The 15,322-nt window shown below is 46.4% G+C and overlaps 1 protein-coding gene and 1 long non-coding RNA gene across 8 annotated transcripts in view; one reads left to right on the top strand and one right to left on the bottom strand.

The window, feature by feature from the left end:
• Nucleotides 1-15,322, bottom strand: part of SHISA6 (shisa family member 6) — a 245,111-nt gene that overhangs the window by 147,910 nt on the left and 81,879 nt on the right. The gene's annotated exons all lie outside the window — the stretch shown is intronic.
• The window catches only part of LOC110360273 (uncharacterized), a 30,086-nt gene that overhangs the window by 4,451 nt on the left and 10,313 nt on the right, over nucleotides 1-15,322 (top strand). The window contains exons 1-3 of one of the 4 annotated variants that reach the window (XR_010466994.1): nucleotides 10,034-11,366; nucleotides 11,484-11,685; nucleotides 14,650-14,719. This is a non-coding gene — a long non-coding RNA (uncharacterized LOC110360273). Of the gene's footprint in view, nucleotides 1-10,033; nucleotides 11,686-14,649; nucleotides 14,720-15,322 lie in introns of those variants that run through there. The other 3 variants (XR_010466993.1, XR_002416057.2, XR_010466992.1) reach the window with 3 other exon arrangements.

The following is a 15,322-nucleotide window of genomic DNA, read 5'->3' on the forward strand; positions in this document are numbered from 1 at the left end:
CTGTGTGGTGCAGAGACCGGCGGGCAAAGCAGACCCAAGGAGATCTCAGCCGTGTCCTCTCGTGGACCCGCTGAAGGAGCTTCTGCTCACTGCAGGGCTTGAGAGCCACGACCTGGCTGCAGCTGCTCTGTCCTGGGACAAAACCGGGCACAAAGCGCAGCTTCTGTGCGAATACATGATGTAAAGGACTTTGGCCAACGGAGCGTTTGAGGTGCCGTCTCCTGCGAAACCGGCAGGAGTTGAGTACATCAGCTCCTTTTCTAGGTTGGGATGAGGGATGTTTGCTGTGCTGTGTGTTGCCATCAGCAAGAGCAGCAGATACGTGGAAGCTGCAAGGAGAAGGGGTGCTGGTGACATCCCTCCTTCCCTCCACTTATCCTGGCAAATACCGCTTGGTTAGCAAGGTTCTGCTGCTGTACAAGCCCATCTACCATTCTGACATCTGATAATGCGTTAGCTGCTATCAGGGGTCCCTTTCCCAACCCAACGGACTCGTTCCTTCACCCAGCTTTGTCAAACGGGCAACACACAGCTCTGTGGTAAGGACGGCACAACGTGCTTTCATGCCCTGGTAAGTCTGGCCTGAGCAGACTTTTTTCTAGGTTACTACAACAAACATTTGCCTATAACAAGTAGGAAAGTACGGAAGGAACAGCAGCTGGTTGGTGCCATCCAGCTCTGAACAGTGGTCCCAGGATGTACCCTGTGCTGGATGACAGGTATCTGAAGACACAGCATTGAAGCACAGAATCACAGAGTGTCAGAGGTTGGAAGGGACCTGGAAAGCTCATCCAGTGCAATCCCCCCATGGAGCAGGAACACCCAGATGAGGTTACACAGGAAGGTGTCCAGGCGGGTTGGAATGTCTGCAGAGAAGGAGACTCCACAACCTCCCTGGGCAGCCTGGGCCAGGCTCTGCCACCCTCACCCCCAACAAGTTTCTTCTCAAATTTAAGTGGAACCTCCTGTGTTCCAGTTTGTACCCATTGCCCCTTGTCCTATCACTGGTTGTCACCAGAAGAGCCTGGCTCCATCCTCCTGACACTCACCCTTTCCATATTGATCCCCATGAATGAGTCCCCCCTCAGTCTCCTCTTGTCCAGCTCCAGAGCCCCAGCTCCCTCAGCCTTTCCTCACACGGGAGATGCTCCACTCCCTTCAGCATCTTTGTTGCCCTGCGCTGGACTCTCTCCAGCAGTTCCCTGTCCTGCTGGAACTGAGGGGCCACAACTGGACACAATATTCCAGGCGTGGTCTCCCCAGGGCAGAGTAGAGGGGCAGGAGAACCTTTGATTCTGCCCAAGATCAGCAGGAGTTTCGCTGTGGAAGATGGGCCAGGCTTTTCTGAGGGACGGGGACAGGCCATCCAGAGCTGTCTGTGTCACTCACACCATGTGAAGGGTCAGGATGGATCTAATGGCAGTTCTTTTTCATAAGCTTAGGGCAGGTCTCTGAAGCAATTATACAGAATGACGACTTCAAAATTACAAAATCAAGTATTTTGCTGCATCCACATTCCTTTCTGTGGCACTTTCACAGGGAATCTCCACCAAATGCTGTCAGAGCTCATGGCAATAGATAGTACTAGGGCAGCAAGGCACGTCTGTCAACACCGGGTTTATTTCTGGAACCACTGGTTGCTCTCAAGATTGAGTTCTGGGGCTCCAGCCATACAGACTTCCCACAACACAGCTAGGAAATGCTGCAGCGTAGCCAAACTTACATCCTCCCTTCAAGTTTTCCAGCAGGTTGGTGACTGGCACATGAAGAGGCATCTATTGCATGGCTGCTACCACGTTTGTGCCCTGAGGTTCCTGCAAACAGGAGCACGAATCCCAACTAGCCAGGGATTAAATCAGATCACAACACATGCAGCTTCTTTTGGTTGTGAGCACTGGAATTATTTTATCTCTAACGTAAACCACACACAAGTTATGTGCCTGCACTCACCTAGTTGCCTGAACTCCCTTGTTTGGAGGAGAGAGGAATCACTCCATCCATGGAATGAACTCCAAAGTTCATTCCATGAATTTGCGGTGGCTTTATCCCAGTGACCAGCGAGGAGACTGGGTGACTCCTGGGTCACTGAGGCTCGGCGGTGTGTCCTCCCTCCCTCGAGTGCTGCAGTGAACGGAGCGATAAGGGGAAGACGTCGAGCAGCAAGTATTTCTTGGGCATGCCCTGACTTCTCTTACTAAGACCACTTCACCATGTGCTCCATGTTCTCTGAAACCTCGCCAGACTACTTGGGAGCCTTAGAGTACAGCTGGAGCTCATGGCAAATTCCACCCTGATTTTGGGGGAAGAAGGTTTCACCCTTGGTAACTCGACCCATCGCATCTGCACGTCTGCCATCCCAAGTCAATTCTACAACTAAGGGTTTTGAGAAGCTGTAAAATGGGCAACAATCACCATCTTGGCTGCTCCCGCTTTCCAGGCCTTGGCAAGGAGGCACTTGTAGACATTGTGGAGAGGAGGCTGAGCAGCATCACCATCCGACAAGCTCCACAGCCTCCTCTTTGCGCTTATTTCCAAGAATCTGTTTGCTTCCCCACCAGACAGACAGTACAGGGAGTTGCCTGCGCCAGTCCTGCATCTAAAGGAAGAACAAAATGAAACCGTCTGCTTCCCTGGAAAGGATGCTCAGTGGTGAAAGTCAAAGCAAATCTGTGAATTTTGACCCAGTCAACGTGCAGCGCTTGTGCGGCATGTCAAAATTCCCCATCTTCCCCAGAGCAAGCCACAGATTTCTCAGTCCGACCTCTGCAATTGAGATGTATTTTCCCTACATAACAAAAATTGGAGCTTTCACATAGAAGAGACATTTCAATTTTCATCTGTTAAAATTTGGATTGTTGAAATAATGGTCCTGCGACAGGAGGAATGAGCTTTTTCCTCCGACTGCAAAGCCCAAACAAGCGACAGTCTGTCTCCTGCCTTCTTAGCAAACCACTCAAACTGGGGTTTTTTTTGTCTTGAAATACAGCAAAATGAATTTTGAAGAGCTGTCGATGAGATTACATGAAATGCCCCCTTCACAAGAAGCATCTTAGAAATGAGCAAGATGGAACAGCTAAGAAAATCCAGATGAATTTTTCACCGTTACCCCAGCAACTGCTCAGAGGGTAAATGAGCTCCCACAGCAAAGCGAGAGGTGTGAGGTTACGAAGAAACATCTCCAGGAAGGTGGTTGTGAGGAGCAACTAATCCCCCGCATCTTGCGAGAAGGAAAAGAAACCGGACTTGAGGAAGATGCTCAGAGTCCCCCCAGGGTTCACCAGCGGTGTCTATGAATGGATCATCTACAGAGCAAACTCTCAGCATCTTGCTGTCGGCCTCGGGAGCTACAGGCCAACAAAACTTTCCCAATGTTCATTCTGGAGGAGCGTTTTTCAGGCACAGCGAACACGCAATTTTGAAAATGCTTGTAGAATATCTTGTAAAGGTGACTTCGCTTGAAATGTAAAAAGTGTATCTCGGCCTTCACATACTGACGTATTTCACAAAGTGTTTCGAGTTCATTCAAAAAGCCTTAAATATCTGGGCTTTTTTAAGAATTGAAAATGTCTATTTCAGTTCTGTCAAAGCTAATATTTTCCATTCATTATCTTTTGCTTAGCTTTTTGGGTAAAAATGTCATAATTCTGCAGGATTCTAATAGGAAGTGGCAGATTTTGAGGGCATATATGTATTTAAGGGAACAATAACTCCTCCTATGCTTTATTAGAATGTAAACAGCCACTCCATATGCTGGATCTTCTCTGAAAAGGTTCCGATTGAAAATTAGATGGTATCTTTTAAAAATTCAGCCCAATCCCACTTTCACTAAAGCCCATAGCAACTCTATTGCTGACTTCAGCTGGAAAGAAATGGGACTCTAGTTACCAGGATCTCCCACCAGAGTGGGTGAGCTTGAACATCAGCATCTGCAGATCGGAATGCTCTGTCCCAAAGTGGACACCTCTTAAGGACACCATTTGTACAGCTGTCCATCAGATGTTGCCATTGCAGAGCCATGCAGCGGGTATTTACGGGTGATACTTTCAGGGGGTAATGACAGATCTCCCCTAGCCGGTGTTTTCGTGGCCTTGTTGCATGTCAGAATTTAATATGGAGCGGAACCAAATCCTTTTGGGAACTTCACGTCTCGGAGTGGAGCGTCAGGTGGTGCAGACTGAGCAGTTACCGCTCGCAGCCAATTTACTGCAGTGAGATTTTGAAATAACTTGGTGACAACCTCCTAATGAAACCGGGGACAGGGTGGTTAGGAGGAGTGTTATTGATTGCGATTGCCCACTGCTTCCCATACATCATTTTAAACATTCACCTTTTGGAAAGTATGGCAAACAGCAAAATAAATGGAGGCTCTAATTCTGGTGTTTGAACCACATTCGGGAACATGCAGAGAAATTAAAGAGCCCAGGCTGTGTCTGGGCAAAATTCCACATCTGGAATATTGTGTCCAGCTGTGGCTCCTCAGTTCCAGCAGGACAGGGAACTGCTGGAGAGAGTCCAGCGCAGCCACCAAGATGCTGAAGGGAGTGGAGCATCTCCCGTGTGAGGAAAGGCTGAGGGAGCTGGGGCTCTGGAGCTGGACAAGAGGAGACTGAGGGGGGACTCATTCATGGGGATCAATATGGAAAGGGGGAGTGTCAGGAGGATGGAGCCAGGCTCTTCTCAATGACAACCAGTGACAGGACAAGGGGCAATGGGTATAAACTGGAACACAGGAGGTTCCACTTAAACATGAGAATAAACTTCTTCATGGTGAGGGTGGCAGAGCCTGGCCCAGGCTGCCCAGGGGGTTGTGGAGTCTCCTTCTCTGCAGACATTCCAACCCGCCTGGACACCTTCCTGTGTAACCTCATCTGGGTGTTCCTGCTCCATGGGGGGATTGCACTGGATGAGCTTTCCAGGGCCCTTCCAATCCCTGACATTCTGGGATTCTGTGATTGCTGACAAATTTTAAAGCCCTTCTGGGTGAGCACGACTGTGCTGTGAAGGTGAAATCATCCAGACATGGTTGGATGTACCACCACGGCATCCTTGCTGCTGCTGCTCTGTATCCCTGCGCTGCTCTCGCTCTGGCACCACAGAACTCAAGCACTTCCCAGAAACTGTAATGCCAGTGACAGATTTTCATTTTCAGCACTAGTTTAAGCCATTTATTTACAGCTTGAGATCTTTTAAAATTGTTTTTATGCGAAAGAATACATCTTTCAGGGACACAACGTGTTGGGTGTAAAGGAATAAGTGAGTCACAGTGAGTATCTGCACAGGTCTGTGTGTGGTTCAGGAGGGATGAGGAAAGCAATGATGAAATAACATCATTTCTAGAGCTGTGTAGGAGCTGGTGTTGGCACAGCCATCAAGAATATTGGGAGTTCTACCAGTTCCTCAGGAAGGCTGGTAAAGTGACCTTGAATATCCTGAAGAATGGGGGTTTGCTACTGAAGCTTCTGACAGGCAAAGATAATGCTGGTATGTCTTCTCTAATTAGATTTTTAAATGCTTCAGGGTGAGGACTGACTTTTGACAGGGGACACTACAGCATCCAGCACAATGAAGCTCTGAAGCACGTCTGAGCATCTGGCTTTATTATCTGAATAACAACCAAAACATCAATGACATAAGATGAAAATGATATGATGGAACAAGAAGTAATGCTAGCAATGTGATAATAGCAATAATTACAGCCGTGCTATTAGTTATAATTATCTGACGGTGTTCAGCAGGCCTGAGCAGAGTTCAGAAGGGGAATGTGCCCAAATGTAATGGGTCACATGGCTGCCCAGGGGGTTGTGGAGTCTCCTTCTCTGCAGACATTCCAACCCGCCTGGACACCTTCCTGTGTAACCTCATCTGGGTGTTCCTGCTCCATGGGGGGATTGCACTGGATGAGCTTTCCAGGGCCCTTCCAACCCCTCACATTCTGGGATTCTGTGATTCATGGAGTATTTATCGCCAGCAGCTTTCCCTGTACAAACGTCACTAGACACCTAAGATACAGTTAGCGTAGTCATGACCTGTAGATTTATTTAAAAGGGGTTCTTTTGAGGGGCCAAATTCTCAATTTTTTTACCCAGAGGAACTCGCATAGGGTCAGTGTGATGGTTCTCTGAGCAGGGAATGGGACATAAAATGAACTGAACTGTGCTCCTTGCTGGCAATAACACATTTGTCCTCCACAAAGCAGCCACGAGTCTTCATTTACATCTGACTTCCCCATTAAGTAGCCCAAACACCCAACATTTACTGAGGAACAGATGCACATGTGGGTGCCCAGTAAACATCTTCCTCAGCCAGTTTCCCTCGTCTGTTTGTGCCTCAGGTGAACTCCACTGCCTTGAGATCAATGCATCAAAGATTCACCTTTAACAGTTGAACTTACTGAAGCTCTGCTGGTATTTCTGATAGTCCCTTTCCTCCCTGGCTGCACAAGGAGAGAGGAATCGGGGTGAACTAACAGCTTGTGTTGGGGCTCTGTAAGATGAGCTCCCCTAGGAAATCAAAGCATTTATGGGACAGGAAATACTACGGAGAGGGGTTTTCTCCTCCAGCAGAAAACTGAGACTTAGATGAAAGCCACACATTTTTAATGCAAATTATACTTCCAATGAAAAACTGGATTTTTTAAACTCTGAACACGTTCCTATTTCAGTGGTTTTATTAGCCACGTTTCCCGGCTTTGTATTTTTATTCAGAAAATTGTACTTTTTTGTGTATGTTTGCCTATGTATGTGAGTGAGGATGTTTTCTAAGAGGGGTTGTTCATTACTGTCAACCTCCTTTGCAATCCTATAATTTTGGCATAAGTTTGTTTTTCTTCAACACTAAATTGCTTTGACCCCAAATGAATATGGACAAAGGGTAACTTTGGGACCAAATCGAATAATGTTTCTGGAAATGGAGAGTGTATTAGTTATGCCAGGGGACAGATTCCCTGACAGGGACTTAAACTGAGCACTTAAGAACCATCTTCAGCATCTTCTCATCTCTGCTGAGATCATGATTCAGACCACTTGAGCAGTATCTCTAGTGTACAAACCCTCGGGGAGCAGAACTGGCTCCAAGGACAGTGCTTTGATGCACAGGTTAGGAAAGAATTCAGGTTTAATGATCTTGTCTCTGCCAACCTACAGAAAATTTTCAAACAAGGTGACAAATGGGGGACAAAGATGACCATACAATGCTCAAGCCACAGAGAGCAGTGACCAAACACTTCGGTCAGATGGGTTCAAGCCATGGATCTCCCATTAGATTCACTCAGTCAATCCTCCACGTGCCCAGCAGAGAGATGCCTGTTTCACGTGCAATGTTGCCGCGGCCACACTGTATTTACCACTGTGATAAATTAGCCAGGCTTTCCACAGCTCATATTTGGGTTTTTTGGGCTTCACATCCTTGTCTCCCACAACCCTGCTCTGGTTTTGGGTCCCAACCGCTGTCCAAGGGTCACCGATAACCTCAGGTTCTCCTTCCAGCCCACACTTGGCTGGTGTTCACATTCAGTTTTTGGTTTCAGTTTCCAAACTGTGGTGTTCAAGTAATGGTTTGAACTGGTTTGGGGTGACTGCAGCTCCAAGAGAATGAACCATCCAGACCTAGACAGAGTTCACCAAGTTACATCTGCAAGGTGCTTCACAAGTCCCTAGTATTTGCAAGAAATCCATGCAACTGGTACTTACATATATATTAATTAGGTCTGGAAAAATGGAATTGCAGTGACATTTACAGCAAACAGTGCAATGCACTGACTGACACTGCAGTGCAGGATTCAGCCCATGGCACAAAATAGCGTGAGAAAAAGGTTGCCTATAGTACCATGTGCTGGGTGGGAATTCCTGAAGAGATTTCAGTAACCATTATGGTCACATTAAATACCAAAGCATAATGATAAGTTTATCTAGCATCTTCTATTGCGAAGACCTGTTTCTAGGTGCAAATGACTTGACAAATTAATTGGGCTGAACCCTTCCATGCCAGATGCATCTCTCAAAGTTTTCCAAGTAAGATTCAGCAAGGAGAAGATTTGCCTGTATTTTAACAACATTATTTATTTGTCTTGAAGCAGGGTTTTGAGGTCCAGTAGGGCACTCAGGGTCACAAGGTGTCTCGCTTGCTGCCACCTTTTATTCTTATCCCAAACTGCAAAAGTTAAGGCTGTTATCCATCCTAAGGATGCTCTGTCTCCATCGAGCTCCCACACGCTGACCAAGCTGCCACTGGCAGCACAAGCTGAGAGCAGAAGTTGGATGTTCATGGTACAAGAGCCAGGGGAGGAAAACCAGAACCAAACCAGAACCAGAGAGAGGCAAGAAAGAAATTGAAGATGGGAAGAGAAGAAGGATATAACTCATTGGGATGATGGAACATTCCCGTCCATTGGGGACAGCAACTGGTGCCACAACAGTAGGAAAACAGATTGACATCAAGACGTGAAGGGTCAGATCTCTACAGAGGAATGTGGAAATCCAGAACTGAGCTTCAAATTCCCAAATTTTAATAGGGCTGCCTGCTGAACATAAGAAATGTGGGGATCTACCTGCACATAGTGCCAAGTCCCTACAGCTGATAACAGGGCTCTGCGGGACTGAGTAAGCTGAATTCCTGGGAGATACGCTGAGAATCTAAAAGCCCTTTAAATGCTGAGTGCCATAGCAGGACCAATAACATCCTTCCTATCTAGCATTTCTAGCATTCCAGGTAGGAAGGAATATATATGTCTTCAGTTTGTTTATTGTCTTTAAATTGCACTAGGAGTCCAAATCAAAGAACCTCAGTGAAGTTTCAATCAAGATGTCAGGTCAAGATGCCAAAATTAGGCCTCTGCAAAAGTAAGTTGCTCCCCTACCGCGTTTGCTACGTCACAACCTTCTCTTGCAAACAGCATGCAAATTTTTGAAGGATCCTCCATCTTATTTAATGGATATGCCTACATTCCAAGCAGATCAGAAATTCCAGGAGCAGAGCTACAAAGATGTTCTGCTCCCATACCTACAACTGAAGGAAATGAGGAGGCGACTCTGAACACAAGAAGCACCATAAAATGCTACCAGCAGAATTTTGTGAGTGAACCGGAATATTTGACAGCACAAAGAAAGGAGTTGGTGTAGGGAACTTAGCTCATAAAAGAGACATGAGAACAGTAAGAAACTCTGTAATTTGGCATTAGTAAATTGGTTGCAGTGACAATTTTGGCTATAGTCTGAGCACAGCTACCGGATTGTAATAAAAATAGCACCCCTTCTCCTCAAAATGGTGTGAAAGAAAGTAAAAAAGAGTATGAGCGAACTAATATACTCTGAGCATCATAGAAAAGCCCATGACAAAACTGGTATTTGTGTGTTCAGTGCAGATCTCGGCCAGCACACAGTAAAATGTGCCTGGCACCGCAGTATGTGGAGACCCTAATGAAATACTGAGCAGGTACTTAGTCACAACGAGCATCTGTCTTCTGGTCAGGATGAGACCGGAGCTGGGTGTGTAATCATGTAAAACCTCAGTCAGAATATGTACATATAAATGAGGCCAACTTAGAGTTATCTCACTTGAAATTATGACCTTGATGTTCTTTTAATGCAGTGATTTTGGGGTGAAAAAATTACATGCTGCAGCCACTGTGCACCTTTGCCTGGTTTCACAACACAGACTGTGTCTGACGCTGGCTGCTTTTAAAAGCTGAGAGTCATAGAATTATAGAATCATTTAGCTGAAGACCCTTAAAGTCATCAAGTCCAACTGTTAACCTAACACTACCAAGTCCACCAAGAAGACATGTCCCCAGTTGCCACATCTACATGTCTTTTAGACAGCTCCAGGGATGGTGACTCCAGCACTGCCCTGGGCAGCCTGTTCCAATGCCCGACAGTCTTCTCCCTCATCAAATTTCTTCTTTGGGGAAGAAATTGTTCCTAAATCCAACCTCAACCTCCCCTGGTGCAACTTGAGGCCGCTTCCTCTCATCCCATCGCTTGTTCCTGGGGAGCAGAGCCCGACCCCCCCTGGCTCCAGGCTCCTTTCAGGCAGTTCAGAGATCAGAAGGTCTCCCCCCAGCTCCTGTTCTCCAGCTGAACGCCCCAGGTCCCTCAGCCGCTCCCATCACACTTGTGCTCCAGCCCCTCACCAGCTCCGTTCCCTTCTCTCAACTTGCTCCAGCACCTCAAGGTCATCAAAGGATGAAAAGGAGTTGTGGAAATTAACTGGGTCCTATTCATTGTGTGAAAGAAAGAAAGATCCACCAAGCAAGTCCTCAGCTGAAGACAGGCCTCCCCTATTCACATGCTCCGGTCTTCTGTAGGATTTTTAAGTCAGTAATTGCAATTTGTCCAGAGTATGATTTTAAATTTGGCAATTCTTTTATTTTCGAGAAAGTCAAGTAGTAATGATGAGTATCCATGCTGCTGCTATCGGGAAAGAACAGGAAAAAATCAATAATGAGAAGCTTAGGCTGCTGCTTCACTGCTTGTCACCTTTACTTAAATTGTCAGTGAGGATGGCACTTGGCATCAAATGGGATGCCTAATTATACAGCCCAGTTTCAGCGTTTTCTCCAGGTAGAAGGGAGAGCGTGTGTCTGGGTTTCCTTACCCTGACCCAGCAGTGCCTTCCAAGCATCTTGGCGTTCAGACCACCCTGCCTGCCACCTTACTGCTCATTTTAAATGATGATATTAGCAGAAATAACCCTAATTTAGACATAAAATGCAATCAAACTGAAATTTTGACAGCTCCCGAGTAACTAAAAAGCACCTAGTGAAATTTTCAATAGTGCTCCGAAAATGCAGCCCTATGCTCTTTCAGCTACCTATGTCTTGAAAATCTGAGTGCTTTAAACCAACTATATTTATTGCCTTTAAGCCCAGATGTTTGACATTTCTGAAGCTGAGATGAGGGAGGAGACTGTTCTGCGCCCCCTGTGAGGCCATGACCAGCTCCAGGGACATGCTGACCACTTCAACAGTGCTATGATTCATTTTTGCATGCACCCTGTCTTCTGTCGCACCTCTCGATCCAAAATAAAGGCCACCAACGCAGCGTGTGCCCATAGGGGCTTCACGCAGAGTGTAACACAGATTATAGAATGTTCAGAGTCGGAAGGACCCACCAGGATCATGGAGTCCAACTCCTGTCCCTGCAATGACAACCCCACAGGTCACACCGTGTGTCTGAGGACGTTGTCCAGTCTCTCCTTGAACACTGTCAGGCTGGGGCCGTGACACCTCCCTGGGGAGCCTGTTCAGTGTCCAGCACCTCTGGGTGAAGAACCTTTTCCTCATGTCCCACTAACCCTCCCTGGCACATCTTCTGCCATTCCCTCTGTAACAAAGAGGACTTTCACACCTCCATCCTCCAAATCTGTCTCAGGTGAGTTGAACTGCTGAGCAAAGCTGCTGGGCTCGGGTGGCTCAGACAGCGGAGCGTACACTCCAACAGTGGGTATGGTTAAGGATTTTCATCTATTCTTTCACTTCTTTTATACAGGGTGCACTGGAGCAGGTTTTCTTGCCTTGTGGCACTGCTGGCAGAAAGGGGCAGAGCACCTTTGGATGCCCATCTCCCCCAAAGGACACTGCTGTTCCTCTCGCACTGCCCCACCACCAGGTTCTGCTGCCACCCGCACACCCAGCCACACGTAACTACTGAGTTTGCTCACAGGTTGCACTAAACACATGGTCAGTGCCAGGTAATGCATGTTCTGCTGTAAGCCTGACGCAGACTATTACAACTCGGGGATGGCTCAGGGTTGATTTTCATCCGTACAGCTTTGTAGGTACTTGTGTAGCTAAGTGACATTGAGCTGAGAAATCCATAAAGTTGAATGTCTTTGTAATCCATCTTGCGGAAGTGTTAATGTCATCTTTAGCTCTCATTTGTGCCAATTAGCCAAAGCCCCGTGGAGGAGGACTAGATATATAATTCGAGCTGGTGTGTCATGTGTGGTTGGTGCTGCGGGTCCTCGGCTCAGATCATCACTCACCCGCCCAGTCGCAGGGGAACTCTGGTGATCCCATACAGACGACGCTTATTTAGTACCTTTGGTCTGCTGAAACTGGTCATAAATCAACTCCTTAATGAGGTGAAGATGCCATTGGAACATGCTATAGCTACACAGCCACTCCAATAGGCTTTATTAGCTGCCAATTTCGTTGGGAGCCTTTCTAACTGGTTTGCTTAAGGATGACCTTGCATGATTTATATAAGAAGTTGTTGATCTGAGACAATGGATTCAAGACATCGCTAAGAGCATTTGGTTAACAGTCCATGGCAGCACCCAGGATGGATCATCTTTGTTCTCCCAGGACAAGTGATACTTCATGAAAGGGATTCTGCACTCACACAATATTTTTAAAGCAAATCCCAAACTTACAGCATCAGTGCTACACAGTCCCTCTCCCCTCCAGGAAATTGGGCAGCCCCAATAATATAGCTGGTATCAATTTAGCTTAAAGGTCAGTAATTCCAGTGGCATCTAGGGGATTCAAACACCCTGGCATGCAGTGACACCACTAGGATCCAAATAACAGAAATCTTTATACATTCCTCCACGCTGCTTTTGCCCACAGCATGCACTAACAACCCTTCGTTTCCCTGTCTTTCAACCCAACTTTTTCTTTCCTAATTTAATGTATTTCCCAGCTACATTTGCCCGTATCATTCTATATTTTATATAAATATTACATTTATTGTTAAATAAGTCCTACTCATGTATACAGTCATCACTCAACCACACTAATGAGAGGCCAACTACAATTTGTAAGCTGCTGCTGTTCTCTCAGCTCTGTAATTATATCACTGATGTTCAACCTCTTTTTACCCTGGGAGCCATACTGTTCTTGGTCACTCAAGAGCTGGATGAAGACAGAACGGGAGTACTCCTGACCAGGGATCAAACAGATGGAAGACAGATGGCCTGAGCCCTATTGACATCTCCTTTGCCCTTCAATGGCACCAATGACTTCTCCAGGAATTCTGGAGGCTGGTTTTCCCCTAAGCTTTTCAGAGTACAACTTGAGATCTCCAGCAAAAATATATAGCATGAAGTGGGGTCTCAGACTGCCATCAGCACCGCTGAGCAGTGGGTTTCTACCACCCTCTTTGGGATGTTTTTTCATGTGGTCCTCTCCTGGTCTCCATCTCTGCAAGACGGCCGCTGAGAACGTCCCAGACTGTCTCACTGGGGATCAGACGAGGGATTTGTAGCTTTGTTGGTGGCATCTGCAGAAGTTCTGGCAGAGAGCAGCTACTGTAATCTATTTTTCCAGCTCCTACCCACACGACAAGCTAGTTCTCCAGCTGTGCATGGTGACCACAACAACTCTGCCCGGGCTCCTGGGCACCGGTGCACTTATTAACCTGAAGATGCTCAGCAAAGCGTCAAATCCACATTTGACTCTGGTGTCACCAGTTGCCCAGTTCATGCCTCGCTAGAAGCCATGAAGGCAGAGACGGATTAAAATCTGGACCAAACATTTGAGGTCTGCCCAGCGCAGTTCCTCAGGCAGGACCTGATCCAGCTGCTAGAGAAAGCTCCTTGAGGAGAGACAGATCAAGATTTGACAGGGTCCTTCAGAGCTTGAGGAGAAAAGAGACTTGTTGAGTCTTTGCTCCAGGTTTGAAGTCAAATTTTTGCACCTAGCTTTTGGTGTGGAGGTAATTAACACACAACCTGCTCTCCGTGGGATGGTTAATAGGAGAGTGAGAAGAGACAGGAGCAAACATCGGCCCTTCTTAGCACTCTGCTACGGCTCCTTCTGTCAGCCAAAATGCTGCAGAGCATCATTATCTGTTGCTTACAGTCTTGCGCAGTTTTTGTTCTTGTCCCGTCAGCACTCGTCTCCAAGACAATGTGAATTAATTGTGTGAAGGATTTCACAAGACTGGAACATTCTGAAACACTCAGCTGAAATCAAGATGGAGCAAGGCTGATTCTGCTCCCACACGGTTGGACGTGGGCAGAGCTGCAAAGAGCCGATGGGTTTTTTTGTGGTTGCTCTTCACCCTAAGGGAGGGAAAAGCCAACGTCTACAGCTCTTTGTGCCACAGGCCCAGCATTTTATCAGCAGAACATGCGTCCGATGGGTGCAATTTGTCTTGTGAAGATCTCCCTTTGTCCTCAAAGGATATTCTGTACCTTCTTCACAAACTTAAAATTTACACCATTTTTACTGTAAATTCTGATCTCGTGCCCACTGCTGGCTATAATGCCTGCTCGTAATAATGAACCGTGTACTAAGTATTAAATCAGAATTACCAGACCGCTGCCAGGACAACTGTTCATCCCTTGCTCAAACACTGATTCTACATGATGACATGATTCCTGTATTTCGCTGCTCTCCGTGGGTTTCCAGTAGAGCTGGCGGAGCTGTGGGATACTTATTAACGAACTCTGTCGACACGTGAAGTGGATGTTATCCAGATCCACTGGCTGAATACAAGTATGACTATTAATTAGCTTTTTTCCCCAAGGAACTGCATCTTGTCAAACCAAATGCCACCTTCTTAGCTACCGTCTCATCACCTAAGCCCAAGAGACAGTTTCCTTATCTTTTTGATAATAATAATGTTAATAATAATAGTGATAGTTATAATAATAATAATTGCAACAATAACAACAATGAGTAATAACTTTCTTTGACTGTATTCCTAGGCCTCACAAGTAGAAGAAGATGCAGCTTGCTGGACCTCCTGCTGTGGCAAACGGAAGGATGAAATCAAAGGTAAGGGTGCTGCACACACACTGTACTGGCAGATTGATTTATCCATTGGTCTTTGCCTCCGCTCCACAGTAACTCTGTTGTTTGGATCCACCCAGTATCGGCACATCGAGCAGGTTTCAGGTCCCAGCCCTACTCTGAGCTGTACAGATGTGTGTAAATATCTTTACTTCTCCATGTCTGTCTCCCTGCTATAAAGGGGGCGATCAAACCAGCTTTTGCACAGCTGTATAAAATTCCCAGATGCCAAGGCACAGCGAAGTTAGATGTATACTGTATATAAACTGTTAGTAGTATCAGCTTGCTCTCTCCTCCTTTCCTCCTCCCACTCTAGTGATGCAGCCTCACACTGTCCTCAACGTTCACATGCTGGAGAAAATAAAAAGCTGATTTTTCCAGTGAGTGTCAGCATAGATCAGAGGCTACAGTAACGTCGTTAGCATGGACAGACAATAAATGAAGTCTGAAAGTTCAAGTAATTAATATCCGTCATTTAAAAATGTACCAGGCTAAATCTCAAGTTTGAAGGAAAAGATCAGAGCAAAAACCCAAGTTACCAAAGGAGAACAAACTGCTAGTCACAACAAGGTTGGAGGTTTTGTTTTT

This window comes from Columba livia, chromosome 18 (assembly GCF_036013475.1).
Source record: "Columba livia isolate bColLiv1 breed racing homer chromosome 18, bColLiv1.pat.W.v2, whole genome shotgun sequence".
NCBI lineage: Eukaryota > Metazoa > Chordata > Aves > Columbiformes > Columbidae > Columba > Columba livia.